We start from the raw sequence: 27,263 nt of genomic DNA on the forward strand, positions 1-27,263 counted from the left end.
ATGCTAAATCTGAAACTCCAGTACTCTGGCCACCTCATGCGAAGAGGTGACTCATTGGAAAAGACCCCGATGCTAGGAGGGATTGGGAGCAGGAGGATAAGGGGATGACAGAGGATGAGATGGCTGGATGGCATCGCTGACTCGATGGATTTGAGTCTGAGTGAACTCCGAGAGTTGGTAAGGGACAGGGAGGCCTGGCGTGCTGGGATTCATGGGGTTGCAAAGACTCGGACACGACTGAGTGACTGAACTGAACTGAATGTTTTGTGAAATTACATATTTTACAATATTCTAATATCACTATAACTCACTTCTCTTCCATTTTGAACAGAAAACAGAATTCAGGTGATGTTTCACTTATGAAAGCTTTTTGAAAACTACATATCTTAGGCCAACGTAAGTTTTTAAATCAAAATAGCCTACTCCAGAACTCTGCAAATATGGACTTATGAGTTAAGGCAAAAAAACAAGTCACAAAAAAAGCTCACATGTTAAAAAGTGTTCTTAAATTTGCTTAAATTTTTCCTTCAATCCTTCTACCTTTCAAGAAATATGGCTACACCTGTCCACTTTGTCTTTCATTTGAAAATCCCTCTATTCTACCAATTTATTGTCTCAGTTAATATGGACTATAGATTTTCTTTATCTTCAATATGTGTAATTGTCATGGAAGATGAAAGTGGAAAAGATGTAAAAGTTTGGAATTATCTCAGCAGTGTTACTATTCAAGAAACTGTCACCATACAATATTACATATATTGTGTGTATGTGAATGTCAGACTGGATTTTACAAATTTCCTTAATTAATCTACATTAATCCCCAACATAAACTCCAAAATGACTGTTATTCAAGCTCAAGAGACAGTCAATTTTTTTCAAAAACATTCCCATTGTGTTTATTTACTTCATAACATAGAAAAATGAAAAGAATGTCTTACTAGAAGTGATGTATCAGCAAAAAGTGCACTTAGATGTGATCCTTTCAGAAAACTCTTCTTTATTCCTTTTTCACAAAATCCAATTCCTTAATAAAGAAAAAAATATTAAGTTGGTTATTATTCTTAACTCTAAAACAAAATTAAATATAATTTCATTACTACAAATTTCAACACTGAACACTACCCCTGGCAGATAGTTCTACAAATACTTACTGAATAGAAAAATAATTTAAAAAATTTTAATTTTTAACTGGAGGACAATTGCTTTACAGTGTTGTTGTTTTCTGCCATACAACAATGTGAATCAGCGGTAATTATACACATGTTCCCTCCTCTGGAGCCTCCCTCCCCGCCGTCCCAACTGTGAGATCATCACAGAGCACCAGGCTGAGCTGCGTTATGCAGTGACTTCGCGCAGCCATCTGTTTCACATGCAGCAGTACGTATGTTTCAACGCTACTTTCTCAATCCCTCCCCCTCTCTCCCCACTACTGTGTCCACAAGTCTGTTCTCATATGTGTGTCTATCCCTTCCCAGCAAACAGGTTCATCAGCACCATGGAAAATACATCTTTACAACTCAGTTGTTTTATCTGGCTAATAGAAACATAATGTTAGCGAACTGGGCATTTCTAATGTCATTAATCCAATTTTTCAAGTTTTCTTTAATGTTTAGTAATAAATGGCACCCCACTCCAGTACTCTTGCCTGGAAAATCCCATGGGAGGAACCTGGTAGGCTGTAGTCCACGGGGTCCCTAGGAGTTGGACACGACTGAGCGACTTCACTTTCACGCATTGGAGAAGGAAATGGCAACCCACTCCAGTATTCTCGCCTGGAGAATCCCAGGGATGGAGGAGCCTGGTGGGCTGCCGTCTATGGGGTCGCACAGAGTCGGACACGACTGAAGCGACTTAGCAGCAGCATACTACCCGTGCCAAGATCCACAAATTGGTGTCCCAGGTCCCATTTTCCTATCCTCTGTATCCCAAGATATACTTTATACTTACATGGTACACAGAGCCTACTGAACTTACGTTCTCATAAAATAGTTGAAAATGTTCACTGTATTACGTTCTAATTTAGGAAAAAAAACTGTCAAAGGGTCAGTGACTTATACTGCCATAAAATGTGTATGTAGTCAATGCAATTGCATATACTTAAGAGTTTTCATTCTTTTAAAGGGAACAATGAAAATGAACATAAAATGCCAAAAACAAGTATGAAACTGAAGTGTTCCTTTATTAATGTGAATAATAGACGTTATTCAGTTTCATACTTGTTTTTGGCATTTTATGTTCATTTTCATTGTTCCCTTTAAAAGAATGAAAACTCTTATGCTACGGAGAAGGCAATGGCACCCCACTCCAGTACTCTTGCCTGGAAAATCCCATGGACGGAGAAGCCTGGTAGGTTGCACTCCATGCAGTCGCTGAGGGTCGGACATGACTGAGCGACTTCACTTTCACTTTTCACTTTCATGCATTGAAGAAGGAAATGGCAACCCACTCCAGTGTTCTTGCCTGGAGAATCCCAGGGACGAGGGAGCCTGGTGGGCTGCCGTCTATGGGGTCGCACAGAGTCGGACACGACTGAAGCGACTTAGCAGCAGTGAATGCTAACCAATGGTGTAGTGCATAAAGAATGATTCAGTCTTGTTACACTTTTGCTTGGAAACAGAAGACCGGGGCCTCCGGCATTGCAGGTGGCTTCTTTACTGACTGAGCTATGAGGGAAGCTCCAATAGCAAGACACTTAGGTACAAAGAGAAAGATGTAAGCCTCTCCTCACCCTGGTTGGCCAGGATCAATTATAATGTTAATCTATTCAATTAGTGCAAAAAGTAACTGCAATTTTGCATTGTTAAAATTTGCTGTTTGATATTATAATACATTTTTAAATAAATGTGGGTAAAGTTATACATCATTTTAATATGCATTTCTCTCTTTTTTTTTTTTTTTGCTAATGACTTATTACTTGTGTTGTTGTTCAGTCACTCAGTCACGTCCAACTCTTTCCAACCCCATGGACCACAACACACCAGGCCTCCCTGTGCTTCACCCTCTGAGCCTGCCCAAACTCATGTCCCTTGAGCTGGTGATGCCATGCAACCATCTGGTACTCCGTTATCCCCTTCTCCTCCTGCCTTCAATCTTTCCCAGCATCAGGGTCTTTTCCAATGAGTTGGCTCTTCACATCAGGTGACCAATGTATTGGAGTTTCAGCTTCACCATCAGTCCTTCTAATGAATATTCAGGATTGATTTCCTTTAGGATTGACTCATTTGATCTCCTCGCAATCCAAGGGACTTTCCTTTCAAGAAGCAATCATCTAATTTCATGGCTGCAGTCATGGTCCACAGTGATTTTGGAGCCCTAGAAAATAAAAAGCCTATCACTGTTTCCACTGTTTCTCTATCTATTTGCCATGAAGTATCGGGACCGGATGCCATGATCTTAGTTTTCTGAATGTTGAATTTTAAGCCAGTTTTTTTCACTCCCCAGTTTCACACTCATCAAGAGGCTCTTTAGTTCCTCTTCACTTTCTGCCATAAGGGTGGTGTCATCTGCATATCTGAGGTTATTGGTATTTCTCCTGGCAATCTTGATTCCAGCTTGCGCATCATCCAATCCAGCGTTTTGCATGATGTACTCTGCATATAAGTTAAATAAGCAGGGGACAGTATGCAGCCCTGACATACTCCTTTCCCAATGTGGAACCAGTCCATTGTTCTGTGTTGTGTCTTGACCTGCATATAGGTTTTCACAGGAAGCAGGTAAGGTGGTCTGACAGTCCCATCTCTTGAAGAATTTCCCACAGTTTGTTGTGATCCACAGTGTCACAGGCTTTAGCGTAGTCAATGTAGAAGTAGATGTTTATGTCAATGAAGTCGATGTTTATGTCAATGTTTATTTATGTCAAAGTAGATGGTAAGTCAATGAAGCAGAACTAGAAAATTCACTAAGCATGGCCCTGCCCACCAGAGCAAGACTCAGTTTTACCCACAGCCAGACCCTCCCATCAGGAAGCTTCCATAAGCCTCTTATCCTCATCCATCAGAGAGCAGACAGAATGGAAACTACCATCACTGAAAACTAACCAAACTGATCACGTGGATCGCAGCCTTGTCTAACTCAATGAACCTATGAGCCATACTGTGTATGGCCACTCAATACAGTCGGGTCATGATGGAGAGTTCTAACAAAACATCCACTGGAGAAGGGAATGGCAAACCACTTCAGCATTCTTGCCTTGAGAACCCCATGAACAGTATGAAAGGGCAAAAGATATAACTTGCTGTGTATTTTATATTTATTTTAGACTAGGGAAATGATGTTAGATCAAAAGCAAATTCAACTGATTTATTTATTCGAGTTCAAAATGGCTCGTAAAACAACAGAGACAACTCGCAATGTTAACAATGCATTTGGCCCAGGAACTGCTAATGAATGTACAGTGCAGTCGTGGTTCAAGAAGTTTTGCTAAGAAGACAAGGGCCTTGAAGATGAGGAGGGCAGTGGCCAGCCATCGGAAGTTGACAGTGACCAACTTAAAGGATCATCAAAGCTGATCCTCTTACAACTAAAAGAGAAGTTGCCAAAGAATTCAACGTTGACCATTCTATGGTCATTCAGCATTTGAAGCAAACTGGAAAGGTGAAAAAGCTCGATCAGTGGGTGCCTCCTGAGCCGACCAAAAATCAAAAAAGAACATCGCTTTGAAGTGTCATCTTCTCTTATTCTACACAACAACCATGAGCCATTTCTAGAGTGGATGGTGACACGCAACGAAAGACAACAATCGGCGACAACTAGCTCAATGGATGGACCAAGAAGAAGCTCCAAAGCACTTTCTAAAGCCAGACGTGCACCCAAAAAACGTCATGTCACTGTTTGGTGGTTTGCTGCCCATCTGATCTACTACTGCTTTCCGAATCCTGGTGAAACCATTACATGTGAGAAGTATGCTCAACAAATCAATGAGATGCACAGAAAATTGCAATGCCTGCAGCCAGCACTGTCAAAATAATGGGCCCAATTCTTCTCCATGACAACAGCCAACTGCTCGTCACACAATCCACGCTTCAAAAGTTGAACGAATCTTGTTACAAAGTTTTGCCTCATCCACCACGTTCACTTGACCGCTTGCGACCAACTACCACTTTTTCAAGCATCTCAACAACTTTTTGGAGGGAAAATACTTCAACAACCAGCAGGACGCAGAAAAGAGTTCCAACAGTTTCCAAAAGTTGGTCTGATGCATAGATTTTTATGCTGCAGGAATAAACAACTTATTTCTCACTGGCAAAAATGTGTTGATTATAATGTTCCTATCTCGATTAATAAAAATGCGTTTGAGCCTGGTGATAATGATTTAAAATTCAAGGTCCGAAACCGCCAATTACTTTTGTACCAACCTAATAGCAATTTAGAATTGCATGACTCAGTAATTATGGCAATCCCCAAGTAAATCTGCTTCATCAAATGAAAATGGTAATTTCTCCACACAAACACCAGTATCTTGAATCTTAGTAGTATTAATTATTGTGGTACTGCAGTTTTGTTTCTAACTGAACTGTACACCCCTTTTAGAGGCAGGGGGAAAGCCACAATATGCCAAATATTCATTTTATATAAACAAATTAAGTATTAAAAAATTGAACTTTAAAACACACACATACAACTAAGCCTTTTGTTTTTTGTGAGGTTAAAAGGAGCTAGAAACCTGATTTCTGCTTTCAATCTAATTGTACTGAAATGTAGAACTCAGAAAAAGGTCCTCAAATACAGTTACAGTACTAACTTCTAAAATCTAATAATTCAAAACAAAACTATTTTTCATGTTTCTCAGCCTAAACAAAACTAATTATTTTAAATGTACTTTGACACTAGATTTGTGTCAGTGTCACAGAAGGAATTAAAAGTTTAGCAATCTGACCCTTGGTAAATAACTCATTAAATACAAATTTGATGATTACACACATGGTACCTATTCTTATATCAAAAATATTAATTCCTCAATTCTATAAGTTAACTATTATTGGCAAGTTTATTTTATATACAGTTCTAAAATAGTTGCTAAAAGGCAATATTCTAAAAAGCAAGTTCTTATAGTTTATAACAATCTATAATGAAATATACCCTCACCCTCAAAAAATAAAACCAAAACTAAAATGTTAGTGGTTCAGTCAGTTATCATTAAGTTTCACATACTGAATATCCAAAATCCCATTACTCTGTCCAGGCAACAGCTAGACAGCTGGTACCTCTAACAGCCAGCTCTCCCAAACCTGGTCCCCACCAATTTCCTAGCACCCTCTACTTCTATTCCCTTCTCCATCAACAGTTAACACTGTTGTTAACCTTGACTACAAGCTATCCTAGTCCAGGACAACAATGGCTTGTTAAGTTTCATTCAAGTTTTGACCTCTGACTGGAAACAGCTTTCCCCCTTGTCTCTTAGGTAGACCAAATGTCCAGTTCAAGGACATCTTCTGTGAAGGCATCTTCACGTTTCCTTTACCATTACCATCACTTAGAGGGGGGCAAACTAAGTACAGTTTTATAGGTATGAGTCTATTATACTATATGCTTATTTAACAGAAGGAACTTTTTTGTACTTTATTCATTTCTGTATCCCCAATATCTAGTCAAAATCACTGCAGATGGTGACTGCAGCCATGAAATTAAAAGACGGTTACTCTTTGGAAGGAAAGTTATGACCAACCTAGATACATATTGAAAAGCAAAGACATTACTCTGCCAACAAAGGTCTGTCTAGTCAAGGCAATGGTTTTTCCTGTGGTCATGTATGGATGTGAGAGTTGGACTGTGAAGAAAGCTGAGCGCTGAAGAATTGATGCTTTTGCACTGTGGTGTTGGAGAAGACTCTTGAGAGTCCCTTGGACTGCAAGGAGATCCAACCAGTCCATTCTAAAGGAGATCAGCCCTGGGTGTTCTTTGGAAGGAATGATGCTACAGCTGAAACTTCAATACTCTGGCCACCTCTTGAGAAGAGTTGACTCACTGGAAAAGACCCTGATGCTGGGAGGGATTGGGGGCAGGAGGAGAAGGGGACGACAGAGGATGAGATGGCTGGATGGCATCACTGACTTGATGGACATGAGTTTGAGTGAACTCTGGGAGTTGGTGATGGACAGGGAGGCCTGGCGTGCTGTGATTCATGGGGTCGCAAAGAATTGGACATGACTGAGCGACTAAACTGAACTGAATATCTAGTCAATATCTGGCACACAATTCAGCATGTATTCAGAAAACATTTACCAAGCATCCAATATATTCCCGACACTTTTCTAGGTGCTAGGAATAAATTTCTATATCTACTCCTGACTTAAGGGAACTTACATTCTAGTGGAAGTGACGTGCAACACATAGTGAATACAGGATATATAATGTACACAGCAGGTTAGTATAAAGTCCTTAATGAGTAAAAAAAAGCAGAAAAGAAGTACTATCATAGGGAGGGGATTAAAATTTGAGAAAAGGTATCCAGGAAAGGCCTAACATAACAATGATACTAATAATAACTAAACAGCAGCAATAACATTTGAGTATTTACCATATACTAATCAGTATCCTAACTGCTTTACACATATAAAGTGATGTAAAGCTAACCATAACCTCATTATTAGCCTCAGGAGGAAACAAATACTAAGCAGCAACTAGCCAAAGTCATACAGCTAAATCAATAAAGCAGTAAAGCCAGGGTTAGAACCCAGGAATGCTTTTAACAGCTATGTATAACCACAGTTCAGTTAATACTTGTGCTGAATAAATTCAGTAAATGAAATAAATGAATGTATAATACAGCAATAGACTCAAAACACAGCAAAGTATATCAGTCTCAGAGGGCTAATACATTTGAGCAGCTTCAGAAATACAATGCATATATCAATACCCATGAAGACATCCTGACAAATAACAGGTCAGTGCTTGACACAAACAAAAAATGATAAGCACTGATCATTTCTCTACAACCTTAAAAAAACATTTTAAGTTTTTATATTACAATTACCATAACTAAAAATTATACAAACAGTACCACAAAAATCACATGGAGATCATTAAAAAAAAAAAAAAACTTTTAAAAGGGGTACCCTAAAATAAGTCCTTTAAATGTATTATCATTTCAGTGATAATTAAATGTTGAAATTCATATTTTATACTGTAGCACAAGTTATTGTCATCTTCCAGTTTTCTGTATCAACAAAAAGGGTTAAACGAAATGACCAAGGTTCAAAACCTTTCTTCAAATGTCCCAAATTTGCTTTATCAAGCAAACAGACAAAATCCAGTACAACTGTTGTTACTGAAGACCCGAATGACCTAAATTAAGTGAGCTGTTCCCTACCTCGTATCTCTTGCCATATTAGCTTGTTATTTAAGTGTCTAATCAGTGAATGTAAACAAACTAGAAAGCAAAGTGAAACCAAAGTGCTGCTAACACGACACTGGCATTCCTAGTTTCAAATCTTGAGGGCCTAAGAAGTATCTCCTCAAATCTTGATTAAAATTATTGATAAAATTATGAAGGAAATTACTATCTTTATGTTTGGAAATTATCAAAATTTCTGCATATTTTGAGCATAAAATTTGAGCATAATACACTGTCAAAGAAAAAGAGTTGTCTATGTAAAAACAGTTTGAAAAGTCAATCCAGATTAAGACAAAAATAAAACAGGCAAAAAACACCCCAAAACATAAAGTAACTGTCTATAAACACAATACAAGGTGTTTATTGGCTGAGATATGAATTTCAAATACATTTCAAAAGTTACCAGAGATTACATAAGATTTGGAAATGTTCAAGTTTCAACCAGAAGGGAGAAGGATCTCACTGAAACCTGGGGCAATCAGTGGAAACCAAAGCAGAATGACCCTCTTAGTAGTAGTGCTAACCTGCTTTTCCATAAGAAATTGAATACACTGCCAAAACAAATTAAAACCTGTTGAGAAGAAACCAACAAAATCCACACAACAGCATGATGAATGTCCAAGAGTCAATCGAAACTTACTAAACATAAGAAAATGGAAAAATGTGTTAACATATTAAGGGGAAAAATTTTGAGAAAAGAAAACAGACCCAGAAACAAGAAAAAGATGATATTCTCAAAGATATAAATGTTAAAATGCTGCAAGTATATTAAAGGATTTAATGAAAAATAGAAAAAAGATAATTACTTTGAAAAGAATCAAATGAATCTCTGAAGATGAAAAATACAGTATTCAAAAAAAAAAAAAAAAAAACTGGATATACTTGGCAACAGATTCAACAGTGCAGGGAAAAAAGATCCCTAAATTGAAGATGTGAAAATAGAAAGCAAAAAAAGAAATGAAGAACAGAGCATCAAGTACCTGCAAGAATATCAAAGGCAGTCTAAAAGTGGTGTAACTGTAGTCCCAGAAGGATAGGGAGTCAGAAAAAAATATCTGAAGAAATAAAGGCAGAAGAATTTCCAAATTTGAGAAAAACGAAACCTATATATTCAAGAAACTCACTGAACAAAAAAACAAGCACAAAGAAACCATACCAAAGCACATAATAATCAAACTGCTAAAATCCAGTAATATAAAAAAAAAAAATCTTAAAAGCAACGAAAGTAAGGGAAAACTTGTTTTAACAAGTTTAAACAAAGGAATAACGCCTTTAAAGTGCTAGGGGTAAAAATCTGTTAATTAAAATCAACATAAAGCAAAAATACCCTTCACAGATGACGGACAAATAAAGACACTTTCAGATATACAAAAGCTCAGAACCTGTCACAAGTAGGCCTGCTCTACAAGGAACACTGAAATAAGTTCTTCAGGAAGAACAGCAGAACTGTACAATTAAGTGAACATAAACTTATGGACCTAGTTAATAATAATGCATCAATATCAACTGTAACAAAGGTATCACAACAATGCAACATGTTAATAATAGGAAAAGGAGACAGATAAAGAATGAGAGAGAGACAAGTATTAATATATGAGAACTCTGTATTTCCTGTTCAATTTTTCTATAAATCTGCTCTAAGAAACAGCAGATAAAAACTTATTTCTACACAAAGGAAGACCAACAGAAATGATGTATGAGTTTATTTTCTTTTAATTTTTAAAAAGATACAAGTTTGTAAAGCAAAAGTAGCAATAATATATAAAAATAATAACATGCAGCATAAAACAGATGATGAAAATAGCACAAAAATGAAGGGGAGAAATTTTATTTCCAAATTGGAAACCAAAATGTCCATCAAAGGCGAATGAAAAAAATTGTGATATAAACATATAAAGGAACACTAGGCAACAGTAAACTGGAACAAAATACTGATAGACATAAACATGGATTAACTGCAAAAACATTTTGGTGAGGGAAAAAATCCAGACACAGAATACGTATTGTATGATTCGATTCAGGAATACATTTGCAAAATTTTGAGAAACCATCAAATACATACGAAGGCCAAGCATTATGAAAACATATATACAACACAGAAAAGCTATACACCATATGTAGTTAAGACCAAGAACAATCAGCATTATCTTTTGAGTCTTAGTTTTCTCATCTATAAAACATGACAGTAATAGTTTATATACTTCATAAATTTAGTTAGAGAATTAAATAAGCATATATACTTTGCATATTGCCTGGCACACAGTACAAGCTCAATAAGTGCTAGCTTTGTAAAGAAATAACCCAGAAAAGGAGGCAAATGGAACAGATGGAGAATGCCACTGGAAGTCAACTAGTCAGCAATATTCCTATTAAAAAATGATCACTTTGTTGAAGAAATCAGAAGTCAAAAAATGTATACATGAGTGTGTGTGTGCTGAGTGTCCGACTCTTTTTGACCCTATGGAACTGTAGTCTGTCAGGCTTCTTTGTCCGTGGAATTTTCCAGGCAAGAAGACTGGGGTGAAAGACAGAAATTCAGATCAATGGAACAAAACAGAAAGCCCAGAGATAAGGTGCACCTATGGACACCTTATCTGTGACAAAGGATCAAAAAGACAATCTCTTTAACAAGTGGTGCTGCAAAAACTTGTCAACCACCTGTAAAAGAATGAAACTAGAACATTTTCTAACACCATACACAAAACTAAACTCAAAATGGATTAAAGATAAGTATAAGACCAGAAACTACAAAACTTGTAGAGGAAAATATAAATCACATAAATCACAAAAACATAAGCATACACACGGAGGAAACCACAAAAACATAAATCACACAAACGTAAAAGACATAAATTACAGCAAGATCCTCTATGACCCATTCCCCAGAGTAATGGAAATACAAGCAAAAATAAACAAATAGGACCTAATTAAGCTTTTGCACAACAAAGAAACTATAAGCAAGGTGAAAAGGCAGCCTTCAGAGTGGGAGAAAATAATAGCAAATGAAGCAACTGACAAAGAATTAATCTCCAAAATATACAAGCAGCTCATGCAGCTCAATACCAGAAAAACTAACAACCCAATCAAAAAGTGGGCCAAAGAATTAAATAGACATTTCTCCAAAGAAGACATACAGATGGCTAACAAACACATGAAAAGATGCTCAACATCACTCAGTATCAGAGAAATGCAAATCAAAACCACAGTGAGGTGCCAGCTCACACCAGTCAGAATGGCCATCATCAAAAAGTCTACAAACAACAAATTCTGGAGAAGGTATGGAGAAAAGGGAACACTCTTACACTGCTGGTGGGAATGCAAACTTTTTAAGTGTAGAGATTTCTTAAAAAACTGGAAATAGAATTGCCATAGGACTCAGCAATCCCACTGCTGGGCATACACTCCAAGGAAAGCAGAACTGAAAGAGACACATGTACCCCAATGTTCACTGCAGCACTGTTTACAATAGCTAGGACATGGAAGCAACCTAGATAGATGTCCATTGGCAGATGAATGGATAAGGAAGTTGTGGTACATATCAGCTATAAAAAAAAACACATTTGAGTCAGTTCTAATGAGGTGGAGAAAACTAGAGCCTATTAGAGTGAAGTAAGTTAGAAAGAGAAATACCAGTATAGTATATTAATGCATATATATGGAATTTAGAAAGACGGTAATGATGATCCTATACACAAGGCAGCAAAAGAGACACATGTGTAAAGAACAGATGTTTGGACTATGTGGGAGAAGGGGAGGGTGGGATGATTTGAGAGAACAGCATTGAAACATGTATATTACCATATGTAAAATAGATGACCAGTGCAAGTTCAATGCATGAAGCGGGGCACTCAAAGCTGGTGCTCTGGGACAACCCAGAAGGATAGGGTGGGGAGGGAGGTGGGAAGGGGGTTAAGGATGGGGGGACACATGTATACCTGTGGGTGATTCATGTCGATGTATGGCAAAAACCACCACAATATTGTAAAGTAATTATGCTCCAATTAAAATAAATAAATTAAAAAAAAAAAACCTGGGGTAAAAAAAAAAATACTGGAGTGGGTTACCATGCCCTCCTCCAGGTGACCTTCCCGACCCAGGGATCGAAACCTTCTCTCTTATGCCTCCTGCATTAGCAGGTGGGTTCTTTACCACTAGCGCCACCTGGGAAACCCAAACACTGTACACAGCAAAAGCCAAATGAGACGTCTTGGAATATATTTGGAATCATTTAATATAACGCTAGAATTGAAAAAAAAATACTACTAAGGCCTTAAAAGTATAGATTTATAAACACATAAAAAGATACTAAGCCACAAGAAACAGTACCTTTTTGTTAATTTCACAGAAGCAAGCACTGAAGGAAGAAAGTGATTTCAAGCACACAGCAAACTAGGGACTTTCCAAATACAGGAGGTAAGAAAGATGACACAAATGAGAGCAAGTGTGAACAAAAACAGCAAAGCAGGGTGTACAATGGATGGATGGGCAGAACACAATTATGCATCACCTTGAAAACAGGAAAGCATTTCAACCTAATACTACAGAAAATACAAAAATAAGACAAAAGCAAGACTAATCCTGCCGAGTGGAATAATGCACAATTCCAGCATCAGTATAATGTTAAAAAGCTGGGTTCTTATACAATGCCCACTAAAACACAATCTGTTACATTCTTAGCCAGCAAATGGAGAAGGCATCATTTGCGTTAAAATGTGATAGTATACTGATGCCAAGAAATGCCCATCTTTCTCCATGCCCTTCCACTTCCATCTGCTTCCCCCGAAGTACCCATTTACTCCAAAACATCTCTTCACACAGCCTCTGTTTAAAAATAAAAATAAAAAAGGAAATAGCTTCAAGATATAATTCACATGCCATAGAATTCATACATTTCAAGTTATATACACCTGAATGTTTTTTATATTCACAAGAATGTGCAACCATCACCAGTAATTCTAGAACATTTTCATCACCCTTAAAAGAAACTTGTATCTCTCAGCAGTCACTCTCCACTCCCTATTCCCACCCCACACCCCAAGCCCTGCAGTGAGGCATCAACTTTTTGTCTCTCTAGAATTGCCTATTCTGAACATTTCATATAAATTGAACCATATTATGGTCTTCCATGACTAGCTTATTTCACTTAACAGTGTTTTCAAGATCCATTCGTTACGGCATGCATCAGTACTCAAACCCACCACCTTTTATTTATTCATTCATCAGTTGACAGACATCTGAGTTGTTTCCACTTTCTACCTATTATAAATAATGCTGCTATGAGCAATGGTATATGAGTTTTGTGTGGATATATGTGTTCATTTCCACTGTTATACAGTATCTTTGCATTTTATTTTCTATAATCTTGCTTCATTATGGTATCTAACATCTTCCCCATAATGATATACATAGCTGAAGTTAAGCCACAAATGACTAAGCATTTTACATAAATTACTAGTTCCCATTTTATTCTCCAAATAATTTATCACCCTCAAATCTATAATCAGCAACCATACAGCATTCATATTAATATTTAATATTAACATTTATTACATGTTCTGATACTGCTATATTTCACCAAGTGGAGGATGTTACATCTCAAATGCTGAAGCTCCATCTGTTCTATGCTTCAACCCAACCTTAAGGGCTAACACTCCTAGTATTGCTTGTCAGGCATATAGTTACTGGAATTTATCATTTTTTACAGTCCTCAACCACTCGAACCCCAATAACAAAAAGTATATTTTGTCCACAAAAAAAGTTTAAAAATCAACACACTTTCAAATTTCACACTAGGCACTTAACATGATGAATGGCCAAATATACATCACTTTGGTTAAACAGTCTGGTAAGCTGCCGAAGTGCATCAAACAGATGTCCATATTAATAAGGATGTTCACCAGAATCTAGAAAAAATTTGAACACTTTATTTCCTACAGTTTGAATTGGAATATGCCTCAGAGGTCTTTTTAGGAAGACAAGCTCTAAAACTTAAGAAATGAAATGGAATCCAGGCATAAAATCCAGACTACCAGTCTAATCCACATCAAAAGAGGATTCGATCTATTTAAAACTAATAGTAACAACAAAAATACCTGCACTAATGGAAAAGAAAAAACACAAACCACCCTAAAGTTATTCTCAAAGATGAATACTATAACTTGGGATTTTCATTGCAAATAATTTGATATTGCTAAAGGGCCGCTTTGAGCCTTAAAATAGAGAGGTGGGTGCCTTTAGATTATCCCGATAGTATTACCTCTGCTTGCATTCTGGTGTAACTTTTCTAAGTGGCACAGAATTAGGAAGATTTACAGCTACTGCCCTAAGAACTGTACAGCATCTACTACTTCTAACACTGACAACATATCCTAGGAGAGCTGTGGCAATTATAAACCACTGTAACAGTGTACTTCCCTGCTAAGCAGATCCATGGAAGTGAATGTGTCAAAATTTCATCTACTGTATCTCCTAGCAGAAAAAAATGTTCAGAATTACTGATCCAGACCAGTAGCGGAAGTTCAGTCCAAAACCTCAGTTCAGCCCAAATCCTAGGGTAAAATCTAGGGTCATTTTAAAGACAGAAATTTAATAGATCACTATATATTCACTAAAAATCAACATGAAAATGCAACAATAAGACACAAGCATAAAACCTTCAATGCAGTGTGTATACATTTACTGCCTTTATTATAACATCAAACATGGTAGGTACAAAATGACAGATCCAAACTTTAATGGAGGATTTCAAAAGAAAAGCCTCCTAATTGGAAGGAATCAGTTCTTCATGGAGAACACAGCATTTGGCCTGACATGGAAAGACAATCAAGAAGTGAGATACAGAGAAGAGGGAGAAAAGAATATCTATCTTTATACATGTCTTCTACTTGAAAAGCATATATTCCCATGAATTTATCTCAAATAATCAAAGAATGAGGCTAGAACTGTCCTTTTTAAACAAAGTGTTGTTAAGCATTATTCTTTAAAGAACCAAGCTTTATTAGACATATTATCTTCCCTATCTTGTTATATAGGTATATTAATATTAAAGAAGGCCCTGGTCCATTCCAAGTTTAAAAGACTTTTCAACAGCTCTTACTTAGCTGAAGAACCAAGCTGAACCTGCTCAACATCCAAGGTGCTCTGCAATCTGGTCTCATGCTCTCTTCCTTGTTTACTGTCTTCTACTTCTGAGCCAAAAAACAAAATGATCTCTCTTTGTTTCCAAGGCAAACCATTCAATATTACAGTAATCCAAGTCTATGCCCCAACCAGTAATGCTGAAGAAGCTGCAGTTGAACAGTTCTATGAAGATCTGTAGACCTTCTAGAAGTAACAACAAAAAAAGATGTCCTTTTCATCATAGAGGACTAGAATGCAAAAGTAGGAAGTCAAGAGATATCTGGAGTAGCAGGCAAAACTGGGGTTGGAGTACAGAATGAAGCAGAGCAAAGGCTAACTGAGTTTTGCCCAAAGAACGCACTGGTCATATCAAACACCCTCTTCCAACAACACAAGAGACGACCCTACACATGGACATCACCAGACAGTCAATACTGAAATCAGACTGGTTATATTCTTTGCAGCCAAAGATGGAGAAGCTCTATAAAGTCAGCAAAAACAAGACAGGGAGATGACTGTGGCTCAGATCACGAACTCATTACGGCCAAATTCAGACTTAAATTGAAGAAAATAGGGAAAACCACTAGACCATTCAGGTATGACATAAATCAAATTCCTTATGACTGTACAGTGAAAGTGTATAATGAAATACAATGAAAGTGAAAGTGAAATATATATTCAAGGGATTAGATCTGACAGAGTGCCTGAAGACCTACGGATGGAGGTTCGTGACACTGTAGAGGAGGCAGTGATCAAGACCATCCCCCAAAAAAAGAAATGCAAAAAGGCAAAATGGTTGTCTGAGGAGGCCTTATAAATAGCTGAGAAAAGAAGAGAAGCGAAAGTAAAAGGAGAAAAGAAAAGATATATCCATCTGAATGCAGAATTCCAAAGAATAGCAAGGAGAGATAAGAAAGCCTTCCTCAATGATGAGTGCAAAGAAATAGAGGAAAACAATAGAATGGGAAAGACTAGAGATCTTTTTAAGAAAATTAGAGATACCAAGGGAACATTTCATACAAAGATGGGCACAATAACGGAAAGAAATGGTATGCACCTAACAGAAGCAGAAGATATTAAGAAGAGGTGGCAAGAGTACACAGAATGCAAAAGCAAAAGTCGCTCAGTCGTGCCCGACTCTTTGCAACCCCATAGACTATACAATTCTCCAGGCCAGAATACTAGAGTGGGTAGCTTTTCCCTTCTCTAGGGGATCCTCCCAACCCAGGGACTGAACCCAGGTCTCCCACATTGCGGGCAGATTCTTCATCAGCTGAGCCACAAGGGAATAGTACACAGAAGAACTATACAAAAAAGATCTTCATGACCCGGATAACCACAATGGTGTGATCACTCACCTAGAGCCAGGCATCCTGGAATGTGAAGTGAAGTGGACCTTAGGAAGCATCATTACGAACAAAACTAGTGGAGGTGATGAAATTCCAGTTGAGCTATTTTAAATCTTAAAAGATGATGCTGGGAAAGTGCTGCACTCAATTTATCAGCAAATTTGGAAAACTCAGCAGTGGCCACAGGACTGGAAAAGGTCAGTTTTCATTCCAATCCCAAAGAAAGGCAATGCCAAAGAATGTTCAAACTACTGCACAACTGCACTCATCTCACATGCTAGGAAAGTAATGCTCAAAATTCTCCAAGCCAGGCTTCAACAGTACATGAACTGTGAACTTCTAGATGTTCAAGTTGGATTTAGAAAAGGCAGAGGAAGAGATCAAATTGCCAACATCCATTGGATCATCGAAAAAGAGAGTTCCAAAAAAACACCTACTTCTGTTTTATTGACTATATCAAAGCCTTTGACTTGTAGATGACAACAAACTGTGGAAAATTCTTCAAAAGATGGAAATACCAAGACCACCTGACCTGCCTCCTGAGAAATCTATATGTAGGTCAAGAAGCAACAGTTAGAACCAAACATGAACAACAGACTGGTCCTAAATTTGGAAAGGAGTACGTCAAGGCTGTATATTGTCACCTTGCTTATTTGACTTATATGCAGAGTACATCATGAGAAAAGCTGGGCTGGATGGAAGGACAAGCTGGAATCAAGATTGCCGGGAGAAATATCAATAACCTCAGATATGATGACAGCACCCTTATGGCAGAAAGCAAAGAAAGAACTAAAGAGCCTCTTGATGAAAGTGAAAGAACAGAATGAAAAGTTTGGCTTAAAACAACATTCAAAAAACAAAGTTCTTGGCATCCGGTCCCATCACTTCATGGCAAAAAATGGGGAAACGCTAGAAACAGCAACAGACTTTATTTTTGGGGGCTCCAAAATCACTGCAGATGGTGAGTGCAGCCATGAAATTAAAGACCCTTGCTCCTTGGAAAAAAAGTTATGGCCAACCTAGACAGCATATTAAAAAGCAGAGACACCATTTTGCCAACAAAGGTCCATCTAGTCAAAGCTATGGTTTTTCCAGTAGTCAGGTATAGATGTGAGAGCTGGACTACAAAGAAGGCTGAGCACCAAAGAATTGATGCTTTTGAACTGTGGTGTTGGAGAAGACTCTTGAGAGTCCCTTGGACTGCAAGGAGATCCAACCAGTCAATCCTAAAGGAAATCAGTGCTGAATATTCACTGGAAGGGCTGATGCTGAAGCTGAAACTCCACTACTTTGGCCACCTGATATGAAGAACTGACTCACTGCATAAGACCCTGATGCTGGGAAAGATTGAGGGCAGGAGGAGAAGGAGATGACAGAGGATGAGATGGTTGGATGGCATCACTGACATGATAGACAGGAGTAGTGAGCAAGCTCCAGGAGTTGGTGATGGACAGGGAAGCCTGGTGTGCTGCAGTCCACGGGCTCACAAAGAGTTGGACAGGAATGAGCAACTGAACTGAACTTCTGAGCCAAACTGGGTTCAATACATATGGAATATCTTTTGTGGAATATATTTTCTACATTTCTGACAATAAAGCTTGACATCCAGTTCAAACATCAATTCTCTCATGAAGCATCCCCTGGTCACTTCTAAACTCTTCCTTCCCTGAACTCCCTAATCTATACACTGTGTCTACGATTTACACATCACATGGTAATTAATGTAGCACAGTAATAAATGGGGTTGTACCCTTTCTACACAATCACCAACTAGAAGCAAAGAGCTATATCTTATATGTGCTTATGTTTCTGCATCAACGATACAGAAACAATAGTTAAAGTAGTGACAATGGAAAATGAAAAAAATACAAAAGGAAGCCTCAAGGGAACAGAGCCACAGACACTGCTTCCGGGCTACCATATTTACCAGGAAGAGAAGGCATAGGGCAAGGAAAATAAACTGTATAAAATGCCTGTAAAGTCATTATTTATGACTTATGGAAGCTATGAAAAAAGAAATGAAAGCTCATATATGAGGTACAAAAGACAGACAGCTGGGCATAAGTACTGTCTTTAAACACCATGAAAAAGGCCGGAGGAAAATTCCAAAAACACATCATTAATAATAAAAGGTTTTGACTTATATTATGAAAGATTTCTGATTTTAAGGTCAACACGCCTTTTAATTCTGGCCTAGATTTTTAAAAATAAATGCATGATGACTAGTAGAACATGTCAATTTCCCTCCAACAGCATAAAACACTGATCAAAAACTTGTTAATTCTATGGAAAGAAATGTTTAAATGTAATAAATATTTTAAGCAACTAAATTCTAGAAACCAAACATAAATAACTTCCAACTTTAGGTTAAACTTCTCATGTTAAAAAGACAGACATATAAAGTATATAAGATAGAGAACCAATTAACTTTAGCTACAATAAACACAGTGCTAACCTATTAAACACAATAAAAGTGTACAACTAAGAAATAACACAATACCTACAGTTTATTGTAATCAAAGAACAACAGTTCAAATCATAAAACTGAGAAGGCTGAAAAGGAGTAGAAAAACAATGAGAAGAGATACAAGTAGTTTAACTTTCAAAGAAGTCAACATCTATCAGATCAATTTCCAAGTTTAGAAATTATCTTTTTCAAAAAGGTATTATATTATACTGTCATTAGAATAAAGAAGTACTAAGTCTTAGGTTGAATATAGGCCTATAACTCATTCATATTATAATAAAACCAAGGTGTTTCTAATATACATTATAGAAATAAATCTTTGAATTAATAACTTGACAGAAAAAAGTACTTAAGACTCCTGTAATAACCTAGAACCTGCATTTGTATGCCAGCAGAATGAAGTAAGAATATTTAAACTAGCTTAGTTTTCCTACAAGTCTTTACTTCCTAAAGTCTCCAGCTCAGCAATGGAAGTTGATTTACTCATTTCTTTTCATAACTAAGAGCTTGGTAGCACCAATAGCGTAAGTAATAGATTCCTGCTCTCCCTCCCCCAAAAGTAGCCACTTTAGTGAGGATGCTGGTGGAAGCATTATCTAAGTAACTAAAAATATTCCCCCTATTCTCTGGTGGCTCAGATGGTAAAGAATTCACCTGCAATGTGGGAGACTGGGTTCAATCCCTGGGTTGGGAAGATCCCCTAGAGGAAGGCATGGCAACCCACTCCAGTATTCTTGCCTGGAGAATACCCATGGACAGAGGAGCCTAGTGGGCTGCAGACCACGGGGTGGCAAAGAGTTGGACACAACTGAGCAACTAAGCACTACACAAACCATGTGAAAAAAATGAGGAAAAGGAAATTCTACTCAAAGCCAAGCTTTCAGCCCAGCCTGAAGACCAAAAACAACAACAAAACAACCATGATTAGAAACAGAAAAACTACCAAATTTCAATGCTTGACCTCTAAGACTGTCACTCCACTCCCACAAAACCACAAGGCTTGGTGCCAGCAAACAGGCCTTAGGGTCACTTGCAAAGATCACCAAAAATATTAAACCCACTCTAAATCTGGGAAAATACTGGAGAAATGGGCAGACCAGACCACAGAAATATAGGCAAGGAAGTTCACACTTCTGGTGATTTAAACGAATAGGTATCATTCAAAGTGCGATCCACCATGTAAAGTGGTACAACCTTGAAGCACAATGCCCTAGGAGAAGACAGAAAAAAAGGAAGTGTGTCCTTTGGCAACTGGATGGTTCCTTGGAAAAAGAAAAAGGGGAAATTTTAAGGCCTTGCTAGACCAAAAAGAATCATAGAATTGTAAGTCTCATAATCCATCTCTTCAACCATTAAAACAGACAAATAAAAACTACTGAAGTAACAGGACTATTCTATACTGACAGAAGAGGGCACCATTAAACTAGGAATACCATAAAAAAAACCCACTACCATAAAAATGAACAAAAGAAAAGTGCAATCCAGAAAATCAGGGAACAGAATTTGACATATCATGTGAGGGAAAAACCCTACCAAAAACAACCTCAAAGCAGAAAAAAAATCTTTAAGTCAGTATTCCAAACAGAATTAAACATTTTCTATTAATATAGTATCCCTAGTAATTAAGAACTATTATTATATTAATAATTGGGTTAATATATTCAAACAAGCATTTGAGGATATGAAAACCACTTTGACTCAGACAGCAATTGAAAAACTAAAAACAAAAACAAGAAGGTTAAAAGTAACTGAATTAAAAAAATTAGAAAACAAATTACAGAAATGAAGAATAAATTTGCAAGGTACCCAAGGGAGAATTGACTCAAATGAAAATTATCTACCACAGTCCATAATATAACAGCATCTGTTACAAGCCACATCCATCCACATCTAATGTTTCATCTGATTTCAGGTAACTATCTACGACTTCATAATAATTCACAAGCCACAACCCTTCCAAAATTCATCTACATTAGCAAACTTCATGTCTTTCCCATACTAAAAAGGCATATTTACTCTTTATGATTACTTAAACCATTTAATACAATTAAAACTGTATTTAACCACAGTTAAAACCATGGCTGTTATTAAATAGGTTTATTAGGTTCTTGTGTGTGTGTCTTCAGTTGCTTTAGTATGTCTGACTCTTTGCAATCCCAAGGACTGTAGCCTGCCAGGCTCCTCTGTCCACGGGATTTTCCAGGCAAGAATACTAGAGCAGGTTGCCATTTCCTCCTTCAAGGGACCTTCACAAACCAGGGATTGAACCCACACCTCCTGCACTGCAGGCAGATTCTTTACCACTGAGCCAGAGGGGAAGCCTTTTTGAGTACGTTCTCCTAGATCCATTGATGCCAAAAACCCCATGATCTTTACTACACAACTCTGCACAGCACAGTGATTTTTAGGAACACACATGCTACATTTTAGTGGAACCAACTGTAGATGTGAATGTATGGGTTAGTATACATATATTTCTTAGCTCTGCTGAGAAGGCATAGAAATAATGATACCTCAGGGGCAATTAGCACACCTAGCTATCCAGATCTTGGTTTCTAAATGCCATCCTCCAATAAAAGGAGCCAAGGCTCTTCAGAAAAGAAGGTGATTCCAGGACTGGGAAAGATAAAATACAAGATGAGCCTGGAGCAATTAAACAGCCTCCTGCTTTGTTAAGAAAGATATGTTTATTTGTTGTGGGCTTTTTTCTTTTTTTGATTGTTTAACTTAAGAAAATCTTAACTGCAACCCCAAAATTAAAAGACGCTTGCTCCTTGGAAGAAAAGCTATGACAAACCTAGACAGTGTACTAAAAAGCAGAGACATCACTTTGCCAACAGAAGTTCATATAGTCAAAGCTATGGTCTTTGCAGTAGCCATGTACGGATGTGAGAGCTGAACCATAAAGAAGGCTGTGTGCCAAAGAACTGATGCTGGAGAAGGCTCTTGAGAGTCCCTTGGACACCAAGGAGACCAAACCAGTCAATTCTAAAAGAAATCAACCCTGAATATTCATTGGAAGGACTGATGAGGAAGCTGAAAGCTCCAATACTTTGGTCACCTGATGCAAAGAGTCGACTCACTGGGAAAGACCCCGATGCTAGGAAAGACTGAGGGCAGGAGAAGAAGAGGGAGACAGAAGATGAGATGGCTGGATGGCATCACTGACTCAATGGACATGCTGCTGCTGCTGCTGCTAAATCGCTTCTGTAATGTCCAACTCTGCGACCCCATTGATGGCAGCCCACCAGGCTACGCCTTCCCTGGGATTCTCCAGGCAAGAACACTGGAGTGGGTTGCCTTTCCTTCTCCAATGCATTGAAAGTGAAGTCGCTCAGTCGTGTCCGACTCTTCACGACCCCATGGACTGCAGCCTACCAGGCTCCTCTGTCCATGGGATTTTCCAGGCAAGAGACTGGAGTGGGGTGCCATTGCCGTCTCCGCAATGGACATGAGTTTGAGCAAACTCAGGGAGATGGTGAAGGACAGAAAAGCCTGGCGTGCTGCAATCCATGGGGTCAAAAAGAGTTGGACACAATAACTGATAAACATCATCAATTGAGAACATAGTATCTGAAAGATTTCACTTTTATTTTCCAAGGGCAAACACTGAGAATCTTGAGATAATCAAAACAGAGTTACTCTGCCTTAGGGCACATACTTAGGCTTTTTTAAATAGACAATTCCTCCTCTTTCCCTGCCCATTACATATCTTCATTTCCACTTCTCTTCAAATACCCATTCCATGGCCAACTCCTTAGACACTGTCATTAACAGGAACTGTTCCACTTCTAAGAGTAAATTATTCATCCCACTCTCTGACTATACCCTCTTAATCTACCTAAGCACTCTATCACAAGTAAATTCATCATCTTCCTCCAGAGCCTAATCCTCCCTTGTGCTTCCTATTTCAGTAAACTCATTCATTCTGTCAACTGCCCAAGCCATAAAACTAATCATCACCCTAAACTCTTACTCTTTCACCTTCCACAAGCCCCTACTATGTATCTTCTCAAATCCAACTATTTATTCAATCCTCATTCCACTACCATAGTCCAGGCCACCTTAGCCCTTTTAACTAGTTTTTTGTAATATCCTCCTCAATTACTCTCCTTACCTACCAACTTTAACTCTCTCCAAAGAAGCTGACACAGAACAATCAATATTACCTTTTAATTTCCTGCCAGGCTTAAGATGCTAAGATTTTCCCTAAAATACAATACAAATTCGCTTAGTCGTGTCCGATTCTTTGCGACCCCATGGACTGTAGACTACCAGGCTCCTCAGTCCATGGGATTTTCCAGGCAAGAATACTGGAGTGGGTTGCCATTTCCCTCTCCAGGGGATCTTTCCGACCCAGTGATCGAACATAGGTCTCCCGCATTGTAGGCAGACTCTTTACCATCTGAGCTACCAGGAAAGCCCCACAAATTCCTTAACATAGCTTAAAGGGCTCTTCAAATCTGGTCCCTACTTATCTCTCCAGTGTCATCTCTCTGGCACTGCTTGATTCATCCAGAGGTACTCTTTTGAGTTTCTCCAAGCTCCCTAAGCATATTTCTTGTCTTTATTACAGGTCTGGTAAACTCTACCCATTCTCTTCACAAAGCTAAGTCCTATTCACCCTTTAGACTTCAACCTAAGTTGAAGAAGTCACTGGGATAAATTTTCCTCAGTTTAGTTGCTCAGTCATGTCTAATGCTTTGTGACACCATGGACTGCAGCATCCCAGGCCTCCCTGGCCATCACCAACTCCTGGAGCTTGCTCAAACTCATATCCATCCAGTCTGTGATGCCATCCAGCCATCTTATCCTCTGTCGTCCCCTTTTCCTCCTGCCCTCAATCTTTCCCAGCATCGGGGTCTTTTCAAATGAGTCAGCTCTTTGCATCAGGTGGCCAAAGTACTGGAGCTTCAGCTTCAGCATCAGTCCTTCCAGTGAATATTCAGGGCTGACTTCCTTTAGGATGGACTGGTTGGATCTCCCTGAAACTGGGTAAACTGTGCCTTCCATGTGCTCCTGCAGCACTCCACACATCAAGCACACAGCAAAGTGTTCATTCTTATTCCATCACGTAGCCCTGTGGACTGAATAAGATAATGAAAACCAAACTATGAAATAAATTACCAAAGTAACACAATGCTTACAAAGAATTAGAACCCAATGACCTCTGACTCAGGAACACAATATTCTTTCCACTATACTTTGCAGCACTTAATTCTACTTTCATAAACAAGTCAATGTTAATTAGATATAAAGCATATAACCTAGAGTTAAAAAGGATCTAGATATCATCTCATTTTATGATTAAAGTGAAGCCCAGAAAAGGCTAAAGAACACTACAAAACAGCAATGCCAGAATTAGTCACTTTGATGTTTTTTAATTACATACTTTAGTCTCAGGAATAAGGTTTTTAAAATTTTAAAGCTGAAAAACTTTTTACTTCAAGGTTAGCAGAATTATTAAAAACAAAACAAATGAATCATCAATTCACTTAAAAGTTTCCATAAAACTTTTAACAAAACACAAGATTATTTGACTATGGTATAACACTAATAAAAATAATACTGAGTCATTATTATATTTATAATATAAACAACACATGGGTACCAATCATGCTCAAGGCACTGTGAAACATATTCACTGAACAAACAAAAATACAAAACAGAATTCCTATTTCCACAAAGTTTAAAATAAGTTTTGGAAAATGAGACCCAACCGTTACAAAATTAAACAGAAAAATTACAGGACAAATTAGTCCCTTAAATGGTTAACAGTTTCAAAAGAAGTGATTCTGTTGCAAGGTGTTTCAGGAATGTAAAGAAAAATCACAATCTACTGCCTGAGCAATTTGCATAAACTCAAAATTTCTTAACTTGGTCAGCTGAAAGGGCTCAAAACAATGATATTCCAGTGTCAACAAGCTTACCTGCTGTCCAGTTCTTGATTTCTAAATACTCTGACCCAATGAAAGAAACCAGGATTCCTTGAAGAAATGGCTGATTCTAGGACAGCAGCAGAAAAAGCAGACAATGAACCTGGAATATCTTTTGTCTCAAAAGGAATGAAGTGCTCCAAAAATGATAGGAATGTGTCAAAACAATCAAAGAGTTAACTTGAAGGAGCTCCCACTGACCAAATCTGAGTTAATTTGGAACATCAAAGTGAATACTGACAAGTAATGAGAGAATAATCTACTTAATTAAAAAAAAAAGAATCTCTGAATTTATATTGATATTAAATAAACAAATGAGAAGGAAAAGCTCTAATTTACAACTTACTAGAAGGCCAAGTAATATATGTAGAAGAAACAGTAAAAAAACGCCACTTTGGAACCACTGTACAATAACTGATTCAGGCAAAAATCACTAATGAATGTTAAAACCATTATGTGAACATTTTAGGGAAAACAAAAACACAGCCTCAAAGCGGCTCCCCAAAGATTATTCAATAATAACAAGGAGGAAAATGAAAACTTTTATATGGAGAAAAAATTGGTAGGCAAACCTTAACCAGTGATACAAGTAAACATCAACAACAAGGGATCAGACAGACATGATATTGCCTCCTGATAGTGAAGCACTGAAGTAAAGATGCATCAAAGTTTATGTGGTATTCCTACCAAAATCGCAGAACCTGAATCTACCAACGAAGAAGCAACACAACAAACCCAAAGTAATGGACATCCTACAAAACAAAAGACTGTACTCCTCAAAACTAACGATTTCATGGGGGAAAAGGTTCAAGGACTGTCTCAGGTTAAAGGATATATGACAACTAAAATAAAATAAAAAAGGAGTTGAAAAAAAAAAAACTATTAAAGAATCTTACTGGCACTACTGAAGAGACTCCAACATGAACTGTATAATAAACTACTGTATCAATATTAAATTTCTTGAATCCATCATACTGTGGTTATGTAAGAACATCTCTTTGTTCTTAGGCAATATTGCTGAAGCATTTAGGGGTAAAGGATCACGATGTATGAGACCTACTCTCAAATGGCTCAACAATAACAATAATTATGACAGGAAAAGGAGGGTAGAATAGGAAAAAGAAGATCTAGAGAGTGGATTTCTGCTATTACATCGTAATACATGGTATGCTGGATGTTTAATATGAGGTTTCCTTGTCAGCAATGTACATTAATGCAGCATTTCTATCCCTTGTATGCATCTGTGATGTTCTGCCTCAAAAGATACGCCTCTGACTTTAACTGAATACACTTGAATCTTTGGTATCCTCTATAAGATGTAATGAAGGAGCTTCAAATTATAGATAAAATAATACCAGTTTCCAGACTTTGAAATCACTCTGCAAATACAGAGAACCATAGGCAAATATACTAAATATTAACAATTGATGAATCTAGGTGACAAGTATATGAGCTCACTGTATTAGTCTTATAACTTACATTTAAAGTTTTCCCAAAACAAAACATTAAAACAACAACAACCTTCTGCCAACACCAAAACATTACTTTGGGTAAACTGAGTCATTTCTGAAAAATAAAATCTTTTGACTCCCAGATTCTTTTCTCCCTTTTCTTCATGATCCACATCACCTTAACACTATTAAAAGTTTTCATCACCAAAATAAACATTTTGACAAAGTAGTCCCCAACATGCAAATAAGTTACATTTCAAAATCTCATTTGTAAGTCAGATATTTAGAATGTAGAATGATCTTCACCATTACAAACAGTGGTTAGGTTCCTAATGCTGGGAACAAAAACTCTCACAAGATGGAATCTCAGGAAATGCTCAACAATCTGGGATTCTAACCTTAACCCAGAATGCATGTCAATATGTACAAAAAATGCACAAACCAGTATTTTATAATCTGGAAAGCACTTTTACCATTTTTAAAGTCTCATTTGGAAAACTTGGTTTGGGTTGGTCATCTTAGTTGTTCAGACAACTTTCACTCAATTCAACATTTACTGAGCATTCACTATGTGGCAAGACAGACAGGTGTGTACTGAACATACTAAAA

General features: G+C 37.6%; 1 protein-coding gene across 8 annotated transcripts in view; it reads right to left on the reverse strand.

Annotated features, from left to right (window-relative positions):
• MEF2A (myocyte enhancer factor 2A) overlaps positions 1–27,263 on the reverse strand; it is a 179,955-nt gene that overhangs the window by 145,275 nt on the left and 7,417 nt on the right. For 7 of the 8 annotated variants that reach the window (XM_070775017.1, XM_070775019.1, XM_019983505.2 and 4 more), the window contains exon 2: positions 939–1,024. The exons of the other annotated variant lie outside the window; for it this stretch is intronic. The gene's annotated coding sequence lies outside the window, so the exon portion shown is untranslated. The remainder of the gene's footprint in view (positions 1–938; positions 1,025–27,263) is intronic. 8 annotated transcript variants of the gene reach the window in all.

The sequence above is a fragment of the Bos indicus genome, chromosome 21 (genome assembly GCF_029378745.1).
Source record: "Bos indicus isolate NIAB-ARS_2022 breed Sahiwal x Tharparkar chromosome 21, NIAB-ARS_B.indTharparkar_mat_pri_1.0, whole genome shotgun sequence".
In the NCBI taxonomy this organism is placed as follows: Eukaryota; Metazoa; Chordata; class Mammalia; order Artiodactyla; family Bovidae; genus Bos; species Bos indicus.